This window comes from Muntiacus reevesi, chromosome 6 (assembly GCF_963930625.1).
Source record: "Muntiacus reevesi chromosome 6, mMunRee1.1, whole genome shotgun sequence".
NCBI lineage: Eukaryota > Metazoa > Chordata > Mammalia > Artiodactyla > Cervidae > Muntiacus > Muntiacus reevesi.
Genome location: NC_089254.1, coordinates 94,556,225 through 94,568,021, shown reverse-complemented (window position 1 = coordinate 94,568,021; position 11,797 = coordinate 94,556,225). Strand labels below are relative to the sequence as shown.

Genomic DNA, 11,797 nt, shown 5'->3' with positions numbered 1-11,797 from the left:
TAAATCCATATATGTTCATCTTAATGATAATTTCTAATTTCTTTGATCCTGTATTTTATATTCATTTTTTAAAAGTCATATTTAGGAAACGTTGTTCAGTGTACACCTGTAGGGTCTTTCTGGCACTCAGGTTTCGGTGTCCCATCCCCATTTTCTCTGACTGAACTAAATTCTCAGAATTTCCTTACTCAGTGCATGTTAGTCGCTCAGTCATGTCCAGTTCTTTACAACCCCATGGGCTGTAGCCTACCAGGCTCCTCCATCCATGGAATTCTCCAGGCAAGAATACTGGAGTGGGTTGCTATTTCCTTCTCCAGGGTATCTTCCCATCCCAGACTGAACCTGGGTCTCCCACAATGCAGGCAGATTCTTTACCATCTGAACCACCAGGGAAGCCCCAAATAATTAGAAAGTAAAAGCAACTAGGTTCCACCAAGACTTGAACTCAGATCACTGGATTCAGAGTGCAGCGTGCTAACCATTACACCATGGAACCCCACCGCTACTCAATATCTGCTGTTATTTGTAGCATGCCCCTCCGGCCACTTCCTATCCTGTTCCAGCTACATCCAGCTGTTTGGTGTGTGCATCTAGTTATCTGCAAGCCAGCTGCTCCCTTCATGGATCCAATGAAAGACCAGGTAGACAGGATGTCTTCATCCTCAAAAGAAAAATCTGAAAATAGCCTTAGCATGCTCCTTGTCTAAAAGTAGAGATGCCATGGGGTCCTTAATTGTTTCTGCATGAGTTCATTCATTCAGAGATGCTGTAACAAAGTATTGGAGCACCACCTCTAGAACAGCTTCTATTCCTAACTCTGCTACTTATTAGCTATGGTCTTGGGAGGCTTACTTAAACTCTCTGTGCCTTAATTTCCTCAACAACATGTGGGAAATAATTGTACTTACTCATAGAGTTCTTGCAAGAAGTAATTGAGTTAATATGTGTGAAATACTTAGTTCCTGATACTTAACATGTGTCCTGTTAGTATGACTATCATTTCTTTTTATTATTTACTAATTAAATATTTACTGGTCCCTACTAGTGTTGTTACTTGAGGCATTATCATATAACCCTGAGGAAAGGAAACAAAGAACCCTTGTGGAACCTAGACAAACGCAACTCAAATAATCTCACAAATACACAATAAAAAACATGCTATAAATACATAAGGGAAGACTGCCCCCCTGAAAATCATGAGTCTTATTTACCAGCTTTCTTTCTTTTTTTTAAGTTTATTTGGCTGCGTCGGGTTTAAGTTACGGCCTGCGGGACCTTCTTTGCATCATGTGGGATCTTTCGTTGCAGTATGAGGGCTCAGTTGGCACACAGGCTTAGTTGCCCTGCAGCACATGGGATCTTAGTTCCTCGACTAGGGATCGAACTCACGTCCCCTGCATTGCAAGCAGATTCTTAACCACAGGACCACCAGGGAGGTCCCTACTGAATTTAATACCTGTAGTTCTTCCATTTTTTTTCCCAGGGGACAGGAAGAAGTCTGCTCGGTTACAGACTAGTAAACTAGTAATAACTTATCCTTTGTGCCCTATTTCCAAGAAAATGCCTGGTTCCCAATCCTCTCCATCTTGTTTTAGAATACCTCTGTTTGATAGTAGAACCCATATCTCATGATTCCTCCAACACAGCCTGCCCTTTTGAAGCTCAGCCCAGGCCCTGATTCCATTTAAACCAGCAGCCCTCCTGGGCTCTGCCACTCAGATAGCTGTGGACTCTCATTGTTTGGAATGTTGCCCAGATTCCCACAACCTTCTACTGCACACACTTTAGGATACCCATATCTGGCTTCAAGGGCTTCCCAGGTGTGCTAGTGGCATAGAACCTGCCTGCCAAGGCAAGAGACGTAAGAGACGCGGGTTTGATCCCTGGGTCAGAAAGATCCTGTGGAGGATGACATAGCGACCTACTCCAGTATTCTTTCCTGGAGAATCCCATGGACACAGGAGCATGGCGGGCTACAGTCCATGGTCACACAGAGTCAGACGTGACTGAAGTGACTTAACACACAGGCACACATCTGGGCTATGGCAATCATCTCTTACATGACCTACCTATTTCCCCCACTAAGCAATTGTTTTTTGAATAATCAGTTGTTGGTTATTATTTCCAACAATCAATTCTTCACATACCAAAGTGGCCTGTTGAGAGCACGAACACAAATCCCATCATGTTACTCCTCTACTTAAGACTTCTGGGGCTTCCTGATGCACTTAAAATATAATCCAAGCTCCTGACCCTGGACATGAGCCTATACCACTTGGCCCCTTAGCCCCCCTCTCCTGCCTTACCTACCACTCCTACTCCTGCTCTCCTCCTATAACACTAAGCTCCCACCACACTGTCTTCAAACACACCACAATGGCTTCCACCCAAAGAACTGCATGCGTCTTACTTTCTCTGCCTCACATCCTGAACCTGGTCTTGGCAAGACTGACTTTCTCTTCTTCCTTCCAGTCATACTGAAATATTTCTGTCTCAGAGATGTCTTCTCTAGCTTCTCATTTAGGAAAAACAAGTCCCTCAGACTTCCCCAGTCATTCTTGGCAAAGCACTGTCTAACAGGACTTCCTGTGATGGGAATGTTGGAAATGTTCTATAATCAGTCCTAATCAATACGGGAGCCAAGAGTCAAGCCCCATGTGGCTATAGAGCACTTGAAATGTGGCTCCTGCAGCTAAGGAACCAAGTTTTTTATTTTATTTCATTTTGATTTATATTAATATGAACAGTCCCATGTACAGATCTATAGCATCACTGTATTTTCTTTTTCTCAGTGCACCAGTAACTACTTAAAGTCATGCTCATTTCTTTCATACTGTTGGGAGGAGAGTCGTGTCCCAGGACCTGAGTGCATCCTTGGGACTGGCCACCAAGTGTGGTCCTTGGTTTCATGCAGGAAAGAATTAACAGTGAGCCATAGTAAAGTGAAAGCATGTTTATTTAGAAAGCTACCTACTCCAAAAGCAGAACACAGTTTATCTCAGAAAGTGAGAGGACCCTTGGGAGGAACACACTCCACAGAGTGTGGACCATCTGAGAAGGCAAGAGGCCCCAGGGTACCTGGTTGCCAGTTTCTATGTGCTCAGATACTCAATCGTGTCTGACTCTTGCACACCATGGACGGTAGCCCACCATGCTCTTCTGTCCATGAGCTTCTCCCAGCAAGAATACTGGAGTGGGGTGCCATTTCCTCCTCCAGGGGATCTTCCTGACCCAGAGATCAACCCCACATCTCCTACATTGGCAGGTGAATTCTTTGCCACTAGCACCATCTGGGAAGCCCATCAGTTTTTATAGGGGTGGGTAATTTCATAGGCTGAGTGGGAGGATTATTCAAACTATTTTGGGAAAGGAGCAGGGATTTCCATGAATTAGGCCATCACCCACTTTTTGGCCTTTCGTGGCAGACCTTGGAATAGTCATGGTGCCTGTAGATATGTCATTTAGCCTGCTCATGTGTTACACTGAGCCTGTTCTGAGGCTCAAGGTCTAGTGTAAATTGACTCATCCACCATCTTGGACTTAGTTGGCTCTAACCAGTTTATGTCGTGTCCTCAAGGGCTGTCATTCTTTTAAACATTGTGCCTTACTTCCTTCCTGTCTCAGTAAGCTCCCTAAGGGCAGGGATCTGGTCTACCTAGAAAAAGTGCTGGGCACACTTTCTTTTACACTATCAGTTATCTATTTCTGCATAACAAATGACCACAAATTCAGCAGCTTAAAACAGCACTTATTTATATCACGGTTTCTGTGATTCAGGAATTCTGACATGACTTAACCAGGATGCTCTGCTCCAGTGTCTCTTACAGGTCTGCAATCAAAGTACTGGCCAGGGCTGCGGTCTCACCTGAAAGCTTGACTGGGGAAGGATCTGCTTCTAAGCTCATGGCTGTCGGCTGAGTTCACTTTTTTAAGGGCTCTTAGAAGAAAAGTCTGTTCCTAGCTGGCTTTTGCGTGGAAGCTGCCTTCAGTCCCTGGGTGTGTAGGCAGCTCTTCCATTCCAGTTTACTTTATCAAACATGCAAGCCAAGAAGGAAATGGAGAGATTGTGCTAGCAAGAGAGAAACTGCAATCTTAGGTAAACCGATCATGGAAGTGACATCACGTAATCTTTACTGCATTCTGTTGGTTAGAAGTAAGTCACTAGGCCAGCCTATACTCAAAGAGAGAGGATTATGCAAGTGCATGAATACCAGGATGCAGAGATCATTAGGGGCCATTTTAGGGGGTCTGCCTGCTGCAGGACGTTCTTAAACGTCCTCTGGATGAGTGAGTGAATGAATGAAGACTCTATTCTGGCTGATGGGTTGTTCCAGGTGTAGTACTTTTACTCCTCACTGTGGAGTATAAAGTCTCTGGAAATGATCAAAGAGAAGATAAGGAATCCTTCCCTGAAGAAATATGAAAATTAAAAGAGCAACGGAAAAGGAAACTTTTCACAAATTAGGTATATATCTACATAATAACTATTAAGAGGACAGGCCCTGACATCAAATAGCTCAGATTCAAAGCCCAGTACTGCATTTTTCCCAGTCATGTCCACAAGTTCTTTGCGCCTCAGCTTGCTCATAGAAAACAGTTGTCAGGAATCAGTGAGTTAATGGATGTGGTGAATTTAGAACAGTACTTGGCAGAGAATAAGCACTCCAGTTATTATTGTTATTATTACTGCTACTGCTGCTACTACTAAGTTTTGAGTTGAAAACAAATTTTCTGCTTTTACAGTTGTTAATGAGATTCTTATAAGTTAATAATTGTATCATTCAGGGTTTTTAGTTGCAGGCAACAAAACCCAACTCCAGCTGACTTAAACATGAAATGGAGTTCATTAAAGACATAAGGAGTGACTCCCACAATCACTGGACAAATTAAAGAACTGACATAGGGCTATGTAATCAATAACAACACCCCAAATCACGAGGCACAACCTGTCTGGTGTGATCCCCTCTTCCCTCTTTCCCCACTATGCCATTGTCATCTCTGAATCCCAGATTTATGGCTTGCACTGCTGGCAGCCCCAGTTCCAGATGCTGTCCTGAGGAACTCAATCTTCCTTCAGCTGTCACCACCATAGAACTCAACTCACAGCCACCATATCACTGGCTGTGGGCTCCAACTGGCATCATCTAACTGATGGAGGCTAGGTCTCAGAGAGATGTCACAAGAGCAAGGATATAGCATCTTCTTCTTCTATGGGTTGTGGCTAAGCCTATCTCCTTCCAAGATTCAGTAGAAGGGGGATTTCTGAAACCTAAGATGAGCATCTTAATGGTCAATGGCCAAAACCATTTTTAAAGGTGAAAGTCCACTAAAGTGGTCATTAATGATTTCTCCATGATGTTTGGTCACCAAGTCATGTCCGACTTTTTGCAGCCTCATGGGCTGCAGCGTGCCAGGCTTCTCTGTCCTCCACTATCTCCTGGAGTTTGCTCAGACTCATGTCCATTGAGTCGGTGATGCCATCCAACCATCTCATCCTCTGTCAACCCCTTCTCCTCCTGCCCTCAATCTTTTCCAGCATCAGAATCTTTTCCAATGAGTTGGTTCTTTGAGTAAGGTGGTCAAAGTGAATGATTTTTTAATAAACATGTAAATAATCTTCCTGCAATGCAGGAGACATAGGAAATGAAGGTCTGATCCCTGGGTCAGGATGGTCCACTGGAGGAGGAAATGGCAACCCACTCCAATATTCTTGCCTGGAGAATCCCATGGACAGAGGAGCCTGGTGGGCTACAGTCCTAAGGGTCACAAAGAGTCAAACACGACTGAGTAGTTAAACACATATTAAAATTTCAGGAAATTCCTGCAGGGAAGTTCTCTTAAGGATTTACATCCTTCTTTAGATTCTTTTCAAAGTTATAATGGTATTCTTGGAGCTGAAATGAAAGGTTGGCTCAAAATACTAATTAATATATTTGCTTTACTATTTTTTCACCAATGGATTTTCCTTCATCAGGAAATTATTAATTGCATATTATACTTCTCCAGCAATCCTTGTGTTATTTCAGCACTCAGAAGCTGTGATATTACAAGCCTCTTGCCCTTTAAAAATTAAGTGGTCTTTATTCATGACTTCCTTGAAAGAAGTTCAAAATCTTATTGCTTATGGTATTTTAATTTTATTTTTCTAGGAGATAGTCATGAGAGCATCTCTCATTAGAAACTTTGGAAGAGATGGCTCTGGGCCCTTGTGATTCAGCACTAGTGAGCTTGATATGAAGTAGAGGCTCTCCACATGTTAAAGAAGGAGTTGCTGACACCAACATGAGGACCATTTTACATGCCTACCAACAGCTTACATTTAATGTAAAAGAGGAAGATAAAATATTTCTGCTCCAGGTAATATTCTACTGCCATTATCTCAAGAATCTGGAATTTTTCTCTCATCTTTTACCTCAAGACCATAATTTCCTCTTTTATTTTTACCTGATTTTCTGTTGCTATTTAGTGGCTTAGTATCTAAACATGACTTAGTCAATAAGTCAGTCCATTTCTTTGCCATCCCATGGATTGTAGCCCACCAGGCTCCTGGGTTCGTGGGATTTCCCAGGCAAGAATCCTGGAGTGGGTTGCCATTTCCTTTTTCAGGGGATCTTTCTGACTATAGAGGTTTGCCCAAAAAGTACTTGATAAGTTGATTGCATTGCTTTAAAAAATACTTTACAATAGTTTGAAGCAATAAAAAAGAAAAAATACTAAAATACAATTCATGTGCAGGCTGGTAAACACAAAGTTTAAATCTTCATTATTTAATTCAGCTTGACTCATCTTAAATAGTGGCTCAACCAAGGCAACTTTGTCCCTTGAGGGACATTTGGTAATATATGGAGATATTTTGTCACAACTAGGAATGGGGAAGGGCAATGCTACTGACATTGGTAGAGGCCAGGGATGTTGAAAAACACCCTACAATGTTCAAGACAGCTCCCTACAACAGAAAAAAAAATCATCCCACCCAAATGCCCAGGTCAAGAAACCCTAATGAACACAGTGACTTTCCCCGGCGTTTCCAGTTTTCCTTCCTTACATCATAGTCCTTTCCTCTCCTGGTCTAGAGCTATCTTGTGGCTCTCAGGTCTTTAAAGAAGCAAGATTCTCTCCAAATGGTCGCCCCAGATCCCAGCGTCAAACTTGAATTGTAGTAGATGAAGCCTGCTCTTCGAACCTGAAAATTCTTTGGGCAAATTTGCCTCGGTAAATACACCTTCAGTTCAGTTCAGTTCAGTCACTCAGTTGTGTCAGAGCCTTGTGACCCCGTGGACTGCAGCACGCCAGGCTTCCCTGTCCATCACCAATTCCGGGAGCTTGCTCAAACGCATGTCTATCAAGTTGGTGATGCTATTCAACCATCTCACCCTCTGTTGTCCCTTCTCCTGCCTTCAATCTTTCCCAGCATCAGGGTCTTTTCCAATGAGTCAGTTCTTTGTATCAGGTGGCCAAAGTATTGAAGCTTCAGCTTCAGCATCAGTCCTTCCAGTGAATATTCAGGACTGATTTCCTTTAGGATAGACTCCTTTAGGGTTTAGGGGCAGGAAATACCACTTGGTTTTGAGCCTTGTCTGAAACACTCAGTTATGTATATTTGAACCTGAGATTTAACACACGTAACTGCTGTTCTCACCAAAGATGCACATTTGTACACCCACCCCCACCATTTCTCTGAACAGTATCATCCTAAAGCCCTGTGGGCTTCCAGCTTCTCCACCTAGCGCTCACGTGGCCTTGGAAAGTCAGACAAGCTCCCCCTGCTTCATTTCCACATCTGCAAGATAATACAATGGAACTATTAATAACTATTAACAACAGGGTAGTTTTATGGTCAGATGAAATAATACAAAAGCATTTCCTAATCAGTGAAACAGTAGAATGCTTTTGCCATTATCGTTCTTCTTGCCAGTTCTTCTTCATACCTTACTCCCCTCTGGTTAATCTGTGTAGCCACCCTGATGAGGATGTCACACAGCATGCCAGTCAAACATCTGCCTTTAGCAACAAAACCAGCATATCTGTAACATGAGCTTTTGTTACTCTTGCTTCTACCCATAGAGGCAAAGAATCTATTGATACATAATTACAGGTTTCAAAGCATAGAAAAGGGATGAGAAGGGACTTACTTCCCTGGCGGTCCAGTGGTTAAGACTCGCCTTCCAAGGCAGGGAGTATAGGTTCAATCCCTGGTTGGGAGCTAAGATCCCACATGCCTCCTGGCCAAGAAAACAAAATATAAAACAGAAGTAATATTGCAAAAGGACAGTATTGAAATTGACCCCTCCACAAACATAAAAATTATAGAAAAAAAAATTATAGAGATGGTTCAGGATTTTTACTGAAAACACCCAGGGATAGAAAATAAAATGAATCATCACAAAATACCATATTTTCTCTTAGACACAATCTTATGACCTGTGGTTAGGGAAAAAAAGAAAAGCCACCATCAAATAAATCTAAGAAAGGACAGAAAATAAACAAAATTCTATAATCTCTGAAACAGAATTTTACTCCAGCCCATAGAAAATAAACATAAATGTGTCAGACAGATCAATACATAATATTTGTGTTAGGCTTAACATTTATAAAACTTTTTTATTGATGACTCAGTTAGTTTATGTTATAAAAACACAGCTCATGGAAGTTTGCATTAGCATCTTCATTGTCCCTTAGGATGTTTCTCAAAACTTAGTATAAATAATCCATTTACCTTGGAAGGCCTTGCAATGTTGAGATAGAGTCACTGCTGTATCTAAGCATTTGAAGCTTCCCCAGAGAACTTGAGTTCCCCATTGCTCTGTCCTCCAGTATTGAATGGGAAAACAAGCCACATAAGGAAAACTATTAGAAAATGAGCAACACAAAGGACAATCCCAGTTCACTGGCTGTGAACATTGGAAGGTATTAATGAGTTGGCTGTTGATGAAAAGGTCAGGGTTCATTCCAATCCCAAAGAAAGGCAATGCCAAAGAATGCTCAACTACCACATAACTGCACTCATCTCACATGAGTGAGATGGAGAAGGAGAAGGCAGTGGCACCCACTCCAGTCCTCTTGCCTGGAAAATCCTGTGGACGGAGGAGCCTGGTAGGCTGCAGTCCATGGGGTCGCGAAGAGTCAGACACGACGGAGTGACTTCAACTTTCACTTTTCACTTTCACGCATTGAAGAAGGAAATGGCAGCCCACTCCAGTGCTCTTGCCTGGAGAATCCCAGGAACGGGGGAGCCTGGTGGGCTGCCGTCTATGGGGTCACAGGGGTCACAGGACACGACTGAAGGGACTCAGCAGCAGCAGCAGCACACGCTATAGCAAAGTAATGCTCAAAATTCCCCAGGCCAGGCTTCAGCAGTACATGAACCGAGAACTTCCAGATGTTCAAGCTGGATTTAGAAAAGGCAGAGGAACCAGAGATCAAATTGCCAACTTCCGCTGGATCATCGAAAAAGCAAGAGAGTTCCAGAAAAACATCCACTTCTGCTTCATTGACTATGCCAAAAGCTTTGACTGTGTGGATCACAACAAAATGTGGAAAATTCTTCAAGGGATGGGAATACCAGACCACCTGACCTGCCTCCTGAGAAACCTGTATGCAGGTCAGGAAGCAACAGTTAGAACTGGACATGGAACAACAGACTGGTTCCAAATCGGAAAAGGAGTACGTCAAGGCTGTATATTGTCACCCTGCTTATTTAACTTATATGCAGAGTACATCATGAGAAACACTGGGCTGGATGAAGCACAAGCTGGAATCAAGATTGCCAGGAGAAATATCAATAACCTCAGATATGCAGAAAGCGAAGAACCTCATACCAGAAAGCGAAGAACTAGAGAGCCTCTTGATGAAAGTGAAAGAGGAGAGTGAAAAAGCTAGCTGAAAACTCAACATTCAGAAAACTAAGGTCATGGCATCTGGCCCCATCCCTTCAGGGCAAATAGATGGGAAAACAGTGGAAACAATGACAGACTTCATTCTTGGGAGCTCCAAAATCTTAACAGATGGTGACTGCAGCCATGAAATTAAAAGACACTTGCTCTTGGAAGAAAAGTTATAGTCAACCTAGACAGCATATTAAAAAGCAGAGACATTACTTTGCCAACAAAGGTCCATCTAGTCAAAGCTATGGTTTTTCCAGTAGTCGTGTATGGATGTGAGAGTTGGACTATAAAGAAAGCTGAGCACAGAAGAATTGATGCTTTTGAACTGTGGTGTTGGTGAAGACTCTTGAGAGTGCCTTGAACAGCAAGGAGATCCAAGCAGTCCATCCTAAAGGCGATCAGTCCTGAATATTCACTGGAAGGACTGATGCTGAAGCTGAAACTCCAATACTTTGGCCACCTGATGCAAAGAACTGACTCATTGGAAAAGACCCTGATGCTGGGAAAGATTGAAGGTGGGAGAAGGGGATGACAGAGGATGAGATGGTTGGATGGCATCACTGACTCAATGAACATGAGTTTGAGTAAACTCCAGGAGTTGGTGATGGACAGGGAGGCCTGGTGTGCTGCAGTCCATAGGGTCACAAAGAGTTAGACATGACTGACCGACTGAACTGTTGATGACAGAGCCTTTTGAGCAGTGGGTCTTGAAGACCCATCCTCTGCTTATCATGTAGCTCCCCTGAGTTACCTCTCAGACTTTACAGCTGCATGAAACACTACCTCAGAGACTGCAGAGTGACTGAGTCTATTCACAGCAAGGTGAACCCTGGGTGTAACTATCCAGCTACCCACATTTGATATCTAGTTGTATTTCCTAGTAAACCACCTTTCAATTTTTATAAAATGTGATTCCTTCACACCATATGTATTGTATGTATAAAGAAGACATTCCAGGATTATTTAGTCAAGAATGTCATATATATGCCATATGACCCAACAATACCACTTCTGGGCATACACACTGAGGAATCCAGATCTGAAAGAGATACATGCACCCCGATGTTCATCGCAGCACTGTTTATAATAGCCAGGACATGGAAGCAACCTAGATGCCCATCAGCAGATGAATGGATAAGGAAGCTGTGGTACATATACACCATGGAATATTACTCAGCCATTAAAAAGAATTCATTTGAATCAGTTCTAATGAGATGGATGAAACTGGAGCCCATTATACAGAGTGAAGTAAGCCAGAAAGATAAAGAACATTACAGCATACTAACACATATATATGGAATTTAGAGAGATGGTAACGATAACCCTATATGCAAAACAGAAAAAGAGACACAAAAGTACAGAACAGACTTTTGAACTCTGTGGGAGAAGGTGAGGGTGGGATGTTTCGAAAGAACAGCATGTATATTATCTATGGTGAAACAGATCACCAGCCCAGGTGGGATGCATGAGTCAACTGCTCGGGCCTGGTGGGCTGGGAAGACCCAGAGGAATCGGGTGGAGAGGGAGGTGGGAGGGGGGATCGGGATGGGGAATACATGTAACTCTATGGCTGATTCATAACAATGTATGACAAAACCCACTGAAAAATTTAAAAAAAAGAATGTCTTATATACACATACTTTGATGTGTGTATCCAAAATGGAAAATCCACTCCCCTACAGCTACAAGCATGTTTTTTGAAATTATTCTTGATGTATATGAAGTGAAGTGTTAGACACTCAGTCATGTTCAATTCTTTGTGACCCCATGGACTGTAACCCACCAGGCTCCTCTGTCCATGGGATTCTCCAGGCAAGAATACTGGAGTGGGTTGCCATTTCCTTCTCCAGGGGATCTACCCCAACCCAGGGATCGAACCTGAGTCTCCCACATTGCAGGCAGATTTTCTTTAC

At 42.8% G+C, this 11,797-nt stretch overlaps 1 non-coding gene across 1 annotated transcript; it reads right to left on the bottom strand.

The window, feature by feature from the left end:
* Window positions 1-424: 424 nt before the first annotated feature.
* TRNAQ-CUG (transfer RNA glutamine (anticodon CUG)) lies at window positions 425-496 on the bottom strand. Its single transcript has one exon. It is a non-coding gene; the product is annotated as a tRNA-Gln (tRNA).
* Between the last annotated feature and the right edge of the window lie 11,301 nt (window positions 497-11,797).